Genomic DNA, 11,468 nt, shown 5'->3' on the forward strand with positions numbered 1-11,468 from the left:
AGGCCTCTACAGTTCTTTCCTATACCAGAACTGGAGGCGTCTCTCCCTAGATCTGGAGTTCTCCTTCAAGATCTCAAGGGAAATCAAGAGAGACCTTCGGTGGTGGAACAACCCACTTCGATTTGTGGAATGGAATGTCTCTCTACATGCCGAACCCCAGCCATGTGTTGTTTTTCCGACGCATCGGAGGCAGGTTGTTGGGGGGGGGCGACGCTCGGGACAAGAGAATGTCAGGCACCTGGAATGGGGATCAGGTGTCCTGGCACATCAACAAGAAAGAGTTGATGGCAGTCTGGATGGCATTGAAAGCCTTCGAACCCCACGTCCGAAATGCAGTAGTGCAGGTCAATTCGGAACCAACACAAAACAGCCTTGGCGTACATAAAAAAACAGGGGGGGACGCACTCCTTCTCCCTGTACGAAACAGCAAGGGATCTTCTGCTGTGGTCTCAAACAAGGAAGATCAGTCTTTTCACCAGATTCGTACAGGAGAAAGGAACGTCAGGGCCGATCTCCTGAGCAGGAAGAATCAACTCCTGCCTTCCGAGTGGACCCTCCACTCAGAAGTATGCCAAGACCTGTGTAGAAGATGGTGGGGCAGACCTCACATCGATCTCTTTGCAACAGCAAAGAACGCAAGAATCGAACTTTACTGCTCCCCGATCTCTCAGACCCAGGAGCAGTATCAGTGGATGCGTTTCTCCTAGATTGGACAGGGCTAGACGTCTACGCCTTTCCCCCCTTCAAAGTACTAGGACAAACCCTCAAGAAATTTGCTATCTCGGAGAGGACAAGAATGACGCTAGTAGCTCCGTTCTGGCCCGCCCAAGATTGGTTCACAGAGGTACTGGAATGGTTGGTGGACTTTCCAAGAGCACTTCCACAAAGACAAGATTTGCTCAAACAACCCACTTCGACAGGTATCACAGAAACCTCCCCGCTCTCAATCTGACTGGCTTTCGACTGTCAAAAGTCTTGTCAGAGCGAAGGGGTTTTTCGACAAAAGCTGCTAAGGCTATCGCCTCAGCTAGAAGACCTTCGACCCTTAAAGTCTACCAGTCGAAGTGGGACGTCTTTCGCCGTTGGTGCAGGAACCAGAAGTTTTCCTCTTCCAGTACCTCTGTGACTCATAGCAGATTTTCCTAGTTTTCCTCAGAGAAAAATGCGGTTTGGCAGTATCTACTATCAAAGGATACCGAAGCATGCTGGCTGCGGTATTCAGACATAGGAATTTAGATCTTTCGAATAACAAAGATCTTCATGATCTATTAAGATCTTTTGAATCTTCCAAGAAAACCTCGAGCGAAGTTCCAAGTTGGAATCTGGATGTGGTTCTTCGTTTCCTGAGGTCCGCTAGGTTTGAACCACCACATTTAGCCTCCTTCAAAGATCTCACGAGGAAAGCTCTCTTTCTCATGGCTTTAGCATCAGCTAAAAGGTTAGTGAGATTCATGCCCTAGAAGGAAGGGTAGGTTTTTTCAAAGGAGATTCCGTGGTTTGTTCCTTCCTTCCTTCGTTTTTGGCAAAAAAATGAGAACCCCTCAAATCCGTGGCCAAGGAACTTTGAGGTTCGTGGTTTATCTGCCATAGTAGGGAAGAAACCTGAAAGAACTCTTTTGCCCTGTTAGGAGTTTAAAATACTACCTTCAGAAGAAGAAAACCCCTTAAGGGCATTGAGGATAGACTATGGTGCTCTGTAAAGGACCCCAGCAGACCATTGGTCGAAAAATTGCGCTGTCTTTCTTCATTAGAAGTGTTGTGAAGAAGCACATAAAGCTTGTAATGAGGACAGTTCAAGATCCTAAAAGTCAAGGCTCATGAAGTAAGAGCATTTGCCACTTCCTTGGCCTTTAAGAAGAATATGTCTCTTCGGAATCTGATGAAAACTACATTCTGGAGATGTAATTCAGTATTCGCCAACCACTACCTAAAAGACGTCAGTATTACGTATGACGAGTGCTTCGCGTTAGGCCCGTAAGTATCGGCGGATTCGGTGCTGGGGCAGGGAGCTGTAACATATCCTTAGTAGTTTTTTTCCCTTGTTTTTTTTGGTAATTGAGTTCATATGGTTGTATGAAAAATGATGCAGGTAGGCATCTTTTTTCGTTTCGTAATGCTAATACGTTAGTTTGGTTAGTGATCGGATTTTGGTTTGAAGCTCCCTGCGTTGGTAGTGGACAGGTTCTGTCATGAAGAGGGCGAAACCCCCATTGACATGATCCGACTGGATTCTACTAAGTAAGCGGATATCAAGTCCCGTTAGTAGACCCAAAGAGTCTTTTCAGCTGTAGGTCACGCCCTCGCTGTAGCTCTTATGGCTATGCAGACTAATAGACAGTATCTATGAAGTCTTCAGCCTAAACAGGTAAGAACCAAGGTTATTTTTATCCTACAACAGGTGTTGTTTACCTTTTCTTTGTTATTTTCTGTCTTGTACCCTCCACCAAGGGTGTCAATCAGCTAAGTATATGTCTGACAGGAAAGTTCATGTACAAAAATGATATTGTTATTTTACAATAAAGTTTTGTACATACTTACCTGGCAGACATATACGATTGATGGCCCACCCAGCCTCCCCTCAGGAGACAGGTATAAGAGAGAAAAAATCTGGCAAGAAATGGATGATGGTTCTTACACCCGCCTCCCAGCGGCGGTAAGGTAGATCACCTGACCTACCTGTCGCGTTAGCCGCGAGTTTTGAATTCTGTCGTGACGTCAGAGACGTAAGCTAAGTATATGTCTGCCAGGTAAGTATGTACAAAACTTTATTGTAAAATAACAATATCATGTTTGTGGAGTGAGAGCTTAGGAACCAGGAACAGCAACATAGTTCAAGTGCAATTTGGAGTGAATTAAGACCTAAATGTATATAATAACAATCAAATAAGCACTGTGGAGTTTCAGTTGTGATGGCAGTAAGGATAAAACCACTGATTGCAAGGTAAAAATGAATATCAGTTCAAACCATGACCCCGGGAATAAAAAGTTTCATACTTTCACTAATATAGGCAACAAAATATTGTGCTGATTACAACTGCAATCTTGAGTAAGATCAATAAACATTACATATATATGCTAACGTTGTTCAAATGAGTGCTGGGAAGGCTGGGAAAGATGGTGGATAGTCTGTGGTTAGAACGGCCAGTCACGCAACTGCTGCCATATTGGATTTCAAAACTGCCTTGAAAACATATTTTGTTCATGAGACTTACTTGGCAGATATATATATAGCTGTATTCTCCGAAGTCCGACAGAATTTCAAAAACTCGCGGCACACGCAGTGGGCGCAGGTGGTAGTACCCCATTCCCGCCGCTGGGAGGCGGATATCAGGAACCATTCCCATTTTCTATTCATATTTTTCTGTCGCCGGTCGGTAAACACCTGTTTACAGACCCCGCCAGGATTTTTGGATTTAACTCGTTATAAGTATCTGGATTGACTTTTGTTTTGACTCTGGATTGTTGATTGGCATACGCGATAGTGGACTGTTTTGGATTTTGATTGGCTTTTATATGAACGGGTGATGTCGGGATCAAGTTTCAGTGAGCTTCAGAGTGTGTGTGAGGAGTGATTGCAAGGTGAGGCTACCGAAAGCATCGGTAGAACCCCCACACAGTATGTATGGGGTGTAGGGGGCATGTTTGTTTGCTGGTTGATCGTTGCATTGAATGCAAAAGTTTGACTGAGGATGAATGGAAGGTGTATGAATCCTATCGGCGTAAGTTGGAGCGCGATAGGATCAGGAGGTCTTCCTCTAAAAGCGGTTCTACGAAAGGTAAGGGAAGTAACATTTCTCCTATATTAACACCAGTAGAAAATTTGCTTCACCTAATCCTGTGTTGTTGCCTGAGGGCCCTAGTTCTGTGTCTGGAGAAGGTAATGCCCTTTCTCTGATTCTAGATTGTATTGCGCACTCTAGAGTCCAAAGTGTTGGCCCTTGAAAACGGCTCGATTAAAGTGTGTGATCGTGCCCCTAGTGTTGTGGAGGGGGCGTCAGATCGGCCCCATAATGCCTCTAGGTCTAGACCTCTGTCGGACTCCCAGACCTCAGGGAGTGGGCTACTGTCGAAGCCGCAAGAGGGTTACGGGGGCTCCCCACCGATTCTGGCGTCCCCTTCGGCAGGACCTGTTGCTACTTCCCAGGCTGCCAAGGAGCGTGCTCAGGCTCGCATCCTAAAGGACTGTTTTTCGTCCTCCGAGGGCGACCCTCCCCGCGCAAGGGTGGAGCTCTCGGAGTGAACTCGCGTCCGTTGAAAAGGACTTTTCCTAGGGAGGACGCTTTGCGTCCCGCTCTCTCCGCTCTCGTTCGGTTCTTCGCCTGCGTCGTATGACGCGTTTCCTCCACAGAATGAGAGGTTAGGAACGTCGTCCTGAGGACGACCGCCTGAGAGAAACGCTTCTCCTGCTTCCCCTCGCGCCTCGGCAGAGGCAGGTTGCTGTTCCTGTGAGAAGGAAGGAGGCGGTCCCCCCGCCCCTCGTCTTCTCGCAAGCGCAGCCCTTCACCTCCTCTCGGTTCTTCACCTACGAAGAGTATTCTTGCGTCGCTTCAAGACCAATTGTCGACCTTAATGGCTCCGGAAAGACTCGCCCAGCAGCAGTTGAGCCTAAGCGAAGGAAGGACGCTAGACTGCCTGTCAAGAGGACGAGGCAGTCTCCTTCTCTGTCTCCTCGTTCGTCGCTGTCTCCGCCCGCACGTCAGGACGCTTTTGAGGACGCTCGACAGGACACCTTGGAGGACGCGTTTGAAGACGCTCGGCAGGAACGAACTTTTGAAGACGTCGTCGGGTTGCTTTGTTTGACGCTTTGCCTGTGGAGAAGGCTTTTGAGAGCGCTCCAGAAGGACGCTTTGAAAGCGAAAGCTGGACGCTTGAGCGTCAAACGTAAGGACGCTCCTCGAGAGAGACTTGGAGTTTCCTCTCTTGAACGCGCAGCGAGGTCAGGACGCTCTTCGTGGTTCGAGCTCTAAAGATCGACGGAAGGTCGGTCGCCTTGAAGAGCGGATGTTAGTCTTCCTCGAAAGCCTTTGTTGAAGGCTAGACCCGTGGGGCGCACGCCCTCTCCAGAGGTTCTATCTCCTTTGCCTCTTCGGGGGAATGGGAGGAAGGGGGAGAACATAGTAGTCCGGCTGACTCAGTGACGAAGCAACAGCCGGTCAGTTTCGTCGGTTTCCGACTACAAGGTGCTGGTACGACTTTTTACGTTCCTTGTTTGGGGAGAAGTTCCAGCCTGCAGCTCCTAAGGTCTCCGCCCTCTCAGTTTTCGTCTTCGAAGTCGGGCAAGGTTTCGGAAGTGGTGGAGATGAAGACTTCCTTGTCCACTAAGAGAGCATTCAAGAAATTGCAGGACTGGATGGAACGTCGGAAGGATCAGGGCAAGTCGACTTTCGCCCTGCCTCCCTCTTAGGACTTAGTGGGAGAGGCGGCATTTGGTATGAGACCAAATCGGAAGTAGGAATTAAGATCCCGTCTTCTTTCCCAAGGGGACTTTGCTAGTCTGGTAGACGCCCAGAAAAGATCCCTTTGTCGTCCGCAAGAAGATTTTCTTGGACACCAACGGAGATCGACCATCACATGAAAGGTCTGTTAAAGACTTCTGGAAGTCTTTAACTTCCTAGACTGGTGCTAGGAGTCCTGGATCTTCAATCTAGGAGTCCTGATTCTTTGAGTCTGGGGAGTGTCCAATGTGTTGTCATGCATGGACAAGGCCGTCAGGGATGGTTCGGAAGAGTTAGTGTCTCATTTCGGCACTGCTTTCCTCAAGAAGAGAGCGCTCTTATGCAATTTCACAGCGAATTCTGTTTCTGCATCGAGAAAGCAGAGCTTCTCTTTGCACCTCTTTCGAGCCATCTCTTCCCCCAGGCTATGGTAAGGGACCTGGCAGTGAGCCTACAAGAGAAGGCTACCCAGGATCTCTTGGCCCAGTCTTCTAGACGTCCTGCAGTCCCTATCACGTCGTCGTCTGGACGACCTCCTAGGAAGGTTAAACCCTTTCGTAGCGCTCCTCCTCGAGAGCTGCTCCTCGAGGGAGAGGACTTGCAAGAGGAAGAGGTTCCTTCAACCTAATCCTCTAAATGAGACGAAAGTCCTTCAGATGCCTGTCGGAGACCAGGCTAAGTTCTTTGCGGGGGCGGGGGCGTGGAGAGAGAGAGATACAGATGCGTGGTCCCTCAAGATAGTAAGAACAGGGGTACAAGATCCCTTTGTAGACCCTCCTCCTCTTTCAACGACTCCCAGAGATCTTTCCCCGTCGTATCAAGGGGAGAAACAGCAGGTTCTTTTAGATCTTTTGGAACAAATGATCACGAAAAGAGCGGTGGAGCAGGTCTTAGACCTGGGGTCACCAGGGATACTACAACAGACTTTTCTGGTACCAAAACAGTCGTCGGGTGGCGTCCAGTCATTTGAACGTAAGCAGCCTGAATCTTTTCGTAGAAAAAGAAAAAATTCAAGATGGAAACACCTCAGTCGGTTTCTAGGAGCCCTAAGACCGGGCGACTGGATGGTGTCCTTGGACCTACAGGACGCATACTTTCACGTGCCTATCCACCCTCTTTCAAAGAAAGTTTCTGAGGTTTATGCTAAGGGACAAAGTTGGCAATTCCGAGCCCTTTGTTTCGGTTTAAGCACGGCTCCGATGGTATTTACCATGCTCATGAAGAACGTAGCGAGATGGTTACATTCTGCAGGAATAAGATGTCCCTGTATCTCGACGATTGGCTTATCAGAGCACGTCAGAAGAAAGGTGTCTGAAGGACCTTCACTTCACGTTGGCCTTGGCGAAGTCCCTGGGACTTCTAGTCAACCTCGAAAAGTCGCATCTGACCCCAACACAGTCCATCGTGTATCTGGGGATTCAGATGGATTCAGTGGCTTTTCGAGCGTTTCCGTCCCAGGAACGACAGCTGCAAGGCTTAGAGAAAGTCTCGGCATTCCTGGGGAAGGAAGCTTGCTCGGCGAGGGAATGGATGAGTCTGCTGGGAACCACATTTCCTCGCTGGAAAAGTTTGTTTCCCTGGGAAGACTACACCTCAGACCTCTCCAGTTTTTCTTAGCAGACGAATGGAGAGTCAGAGAGGATCTGGATGCGACCCTTTTCATCACCAAATCGGTGGTAAGAACCATCTAAGATGGTGGTTAGATCCTCGGAAGTTTCGAGAGGGGTTGTCCCTAAAGCTCTGAGCCCAGACCTAGTGTGTTTCCGACGCTTCGGTGTCGGGATGGGGAGCAACACTGGGTGGGGAGGGGAGGAAGTGTCAGGCACCTGGAGGGGGAACAGGTGTCCTGGCACATCAATGTAAGGAACTAGCGGCGGTTTTTCTGGCGCTACAGTTCTTCCAACAAAAGGTTGCAGAGAAAGTAGTCCAAGTCAACTCGGACAACACCACAGCCCTGGCGTACCTAAAGAAGCAGGGAGGTACACACTCACGTCCTCTGTTTTATTTAGCGAGGGAGATTCTGCTGTGGGCAGATGCGAGACGGATAAGGATCCTGACGAGGTTTATCGCAGGAGTCCAGAACGTCAGAGCAGACCTTCTCAGCCGGCAAGATCAGATCCTGCCGACGGAATGGACGTTGCACCAGGACGTCTGTCGAGAGCTCTGGAGACTGTGGGGGTGTCCGTTAGTCGACCTATTTGCGACTTCGAGAACAAAGAGGTTGCCTCTTTATTGCTCTCCTGTGCTGGATCCGGGAGCAGTCGCGATAGACGCTCTGCTCTGGGACTGGACGAACCTGGACTTATATGCCTTCCCGCCATTCAAGATCATGGGGGAAGTAGTAAGGAAGTTCGCGGCATCGGAGGGGACGAGGTTGACCCTGATCGCCCCGTGTGGCCCGCGAAAGAATGGTTCACAGAGGTAATGTCATTCATCATAGACTTTCCGAGGACATTGCCCTGGAGAAAGATCTACTCAGACAGCCCCACTTCGCAAGATATCACCGAAACCTCTCCGCTCTGGGTCCTGACTGCGTTCAGACTATCGAAAAACTGGCCAGAGCGAGAGGTTTTTTCTAAAGCAGCTGCAAAGGCGATCGCCAATGCTAGGAGAACGTCCTCGAGAGCTGTTTACCAGTCGAAGTGGGCTTCCTTCAGGGCATGGTGTAGAAGGAGGGAATTTCCTCTTCCTCTACCTCTGTGAGCCAGATAGCCGATTTCCTGCTATTTTTTAAGAAATGTGCAGAAGCTAGCGGTCCCGACCATCAAGGGATATAAGAGCATGCTGTCGGCAGTCTTCCGACACAGAGGACTAGACCTGTCTGATAACAGGATCTTCACGATCTCCTGAGATCCTTTGAGACATCCAAGATTACCTTCAGGCGAGGCCTCCTTCTGGAACCTGGATTTAGTCCTAGACTGTTAATGTCGAGTCCTTTCGAAACCGCTACATGAACGTCTCTTAGGAACTTGACTAAGAAGGCTCTTTTCCTAACTGCTCTGGCGACGGCGAAGAGAGTTAGCGAAATTCAAGCCATTTGTAAGAGAGTGGGCTTCAAAGGGGACAATGCTGTCCTGCTCTTTGAGTCCCACTTTCTTAGCAAAGAATGAAAACCCTTCGAACCCTTGGCCAAGGAGCTTTGAAATCAAGGGTATGACAACCTTGTGGGCCAAGAACCTGAGAGAGTCCTGTGCCCTGTCAGGGCTCTAAAGTTTTTATGTCCACAAGACTAAAGAAGTACGAGGTCCCTCAGATAATCTCTGGTGTTCGGTTAAACGACCCGATATACCGTTATCCAAGAACGCTTTGGCGTTCTTTCTGAGGGACGTCATTAAAGAGGCTCATTCGTCTTCCACACAGATCGATTTGAGCCTCTTGCGAGTGAAAGCTCACGAGGTCAGAGCTGTTGCAACCTCGCTTGCCTTCCAAAGGAACATGTCGATCAAAGGACATCCTTGACGCCACTTTTGGAGGAGCAATTCAGTATTCGCCTCACACTACTTGAGAGATGTGAGAACGATATACGAGGACTGTTGTTCTCTTGGGCCATACGTTTCTGCAGACACAGTCTTGGGGCTGAAGGTAGCTCTCTCCCTATCCCTTAGTTAGTTAGGTTTAGGTTAGTTTTAGTGATGTGTGGTTGTGGTGAGGCTTTGGTGAAGACCTCCCATCTTTTAGCTTAGTGTTCAGGGGGTCTTTGTTAGTTGGTCAGGTGGTGGTCAGTTGCTTCGTTGCCCTCATTTGTATGGCTCTATGCTCTTGTCACATTGAGGTCACGTCCCCGTTGACAGAGCATTCAGAGCGCACCAGCACTACAGGTCTCCACCTGGCTGGCAACTCTGATTAAGCACAAGCAGGCTGTAGTGACAGTAATCACAGAGTCTACTTTGCTAACAGGTGAGGAACCAAGGTGTATATCATCTACTTAATTTAAGTTTCCTACAAATCCTATTCTGTCTCTTCCCACCATCCGAAGGTGGGATTCAGCTATATATATATCTGCCAAGTAAGTCTCATGAACAAAATGTTATTGTTATAATACAATTAAGTTTGTTCATACTTACCTGGCAGATATATATAATTAAGTGCCCACCCACCTCCCCTCAGGAGACAGTGGCACTGATAAAATATGAATAGAAAATGGAATGGTTTCCTGATATCCGCCTCCAGCGGCGGAATGGGTACTACCACCTGGCCGCCCACACTGCGTGTGCCGCGAGTTTTGAAATTCTGTCGGACTTCGGAGAATACAGCTATATATATATCTGCCAGGTAAGTATGAACAAACTTAATTGTATTATAACAATAACATTTTATGAAGGGCTCACATGATTATTTTAGTTCATATGGGGCTTTCATGTATCACATTATGTTTGAGTGGTATGCTTAAAGATGTAATTGTATTCTTGTTTCACCAATTAAATATCGAGTGAATAAGGCCGAGCCACGCGATGACAATGGATCGTCTGTGGTTGTTTACCCTGTTAGCTAGACGATAATGGAGCCAATCACTTAAGTACCCAGCCAGCCTAGGTGATTTGACCCTAGGTGAACCTCTCTTATTTTTTGCATACAATTCATAATTGCAAATGCATTTGGGCCCAAGTGCTTGCAGAAGTAATAACTTTGTGGGTTGCATGTGGTCTATATTTTTTAAACATTTTAGCCTGGATCCTAGATCGTACCGCAAAATGCCTCTGCATTGAGATTGCAAAAATTTTGATTATCTGTCATTGACAGTGGTCCACACTACATTTAGTTAGATTCATAATATTGCATATAGGTAGTAAGTATGTGTGAATTTAGTATAGCCTAATTCATCGGAAAGGTTTTGCATGTATTAGCTGCCCAGCCTTAATAAAAATTTGGTTAATTTTTGACAGATTTAGAAAAGTGTGTACATATATAATGTAGTATAGTAGGTGAGATCATTTGAGAAATTTACTGTCGTCTGTACTATGGTTCTTATGTTCATCCCCATGGTGCTAATAACAGCACCTTGCAGGACATCTCTTTAGAATTACCAATTGTTTTTGTCAAATCACCTTATATACCTCCAACAAGTTTCATGTACTATATTGCTTTTTTATCCGTCGTCATTTGTACAAACCACTTTTATTTTTTGTCTTCAACCCAAATGTTTAAAAGTTATTAGCATCTTCATTGAAAATTTGTGTTTTTAAGCAACGAAAACAGAAAAAGAGTGAATTGCACCAACAGGATTGGTAAAAAATTTACTGTTCATAAAATAAGCAGCTTAAACAAATATGTAGCTCAGGTTTGTGATCAGTAATAATCTCCCTTCCCAAAAATGAAAAAGTATGATGCAGCCGAGGCCAGTTACGAGAACACGTTAATCTAGCCTAGGTTGCTGGGTCATTCTTGGAACCTGCAGCTGGCCTAGAACCTGGTAAGTATTGTAAGAAAGTTTGGGATGCATCATAACCAAACCTGGGATGTTGGATCCCACCTGGCAAATAATAGGACTAACTGTAAGGAGCCCCTCTAACCTAACCTAATTGTAGCTAAGCTATGAGAAGAGATAGAGATATCAGAATGTCCACGCACTCCAAACACAATAGAAGAACAAACAAAAGAAAATGAAGGCAGTAATGCAATACTGTAAATATGAAGATAATGGCAACTCTCTCTCTCTCTCTCTCTCTCTCTCTCTCTCTCTCTCTCTCTCTCTCTCTCTCTCTCTCTCTCTCTCTCTCTCTCTCTCTCTCTGCACGATTGATTCTACTAGTGATATCTGATCTGTACATATACATGCTTCTATACGGTATTAGATTCATATGTCAATAGTAATAGCATGTGTTCTCATTACAGATAATATACTACAGAAAAATACAGTAAAGAAGCGAGCATAAGCAATTCTGGAAAGAAAAACAAAACTGAAGGAATTAGAAAACTTCTTGCCCTTCCATCCAGTACATATCAGAAGCAGAGGTGAAAGGGATTCTGATACTTCTACATTCTAACTACTTCTTCAGTTATCTAGATGACAGCCCACCCCTTCCTTTCCCAAGT

At 46.8% G+C, this 11,468-nt stretch overlaps 1 pseudogene; it reads left to right on the forward strand.

Moving 5' to 3' along the window:
• Positions 1–11,468, forward strand: part of LOC135197313 (uncharacterized) — a 96,352-nt pseudogene that overhangs the window by 77,168 nt on the left and 7,716 nt on the right.

The sequence above is a fragment of the Macrobrachium nipponense genome, chromosome 18 (assembly GCF_015104395.2).
Source record: "Macrobrachium nipponense isolate FS-2020 chromosome 18, ASM1510439v2, whole genome shotgun sequence".
Classification (NCBI taxonomy): domain Eukaryota; kingdom Metazoa; phylum Arthropoda; class Malacostraca; order Decapoda; family Palaemonidae; genus Macrobrachium; species Macrobrachium nipponense.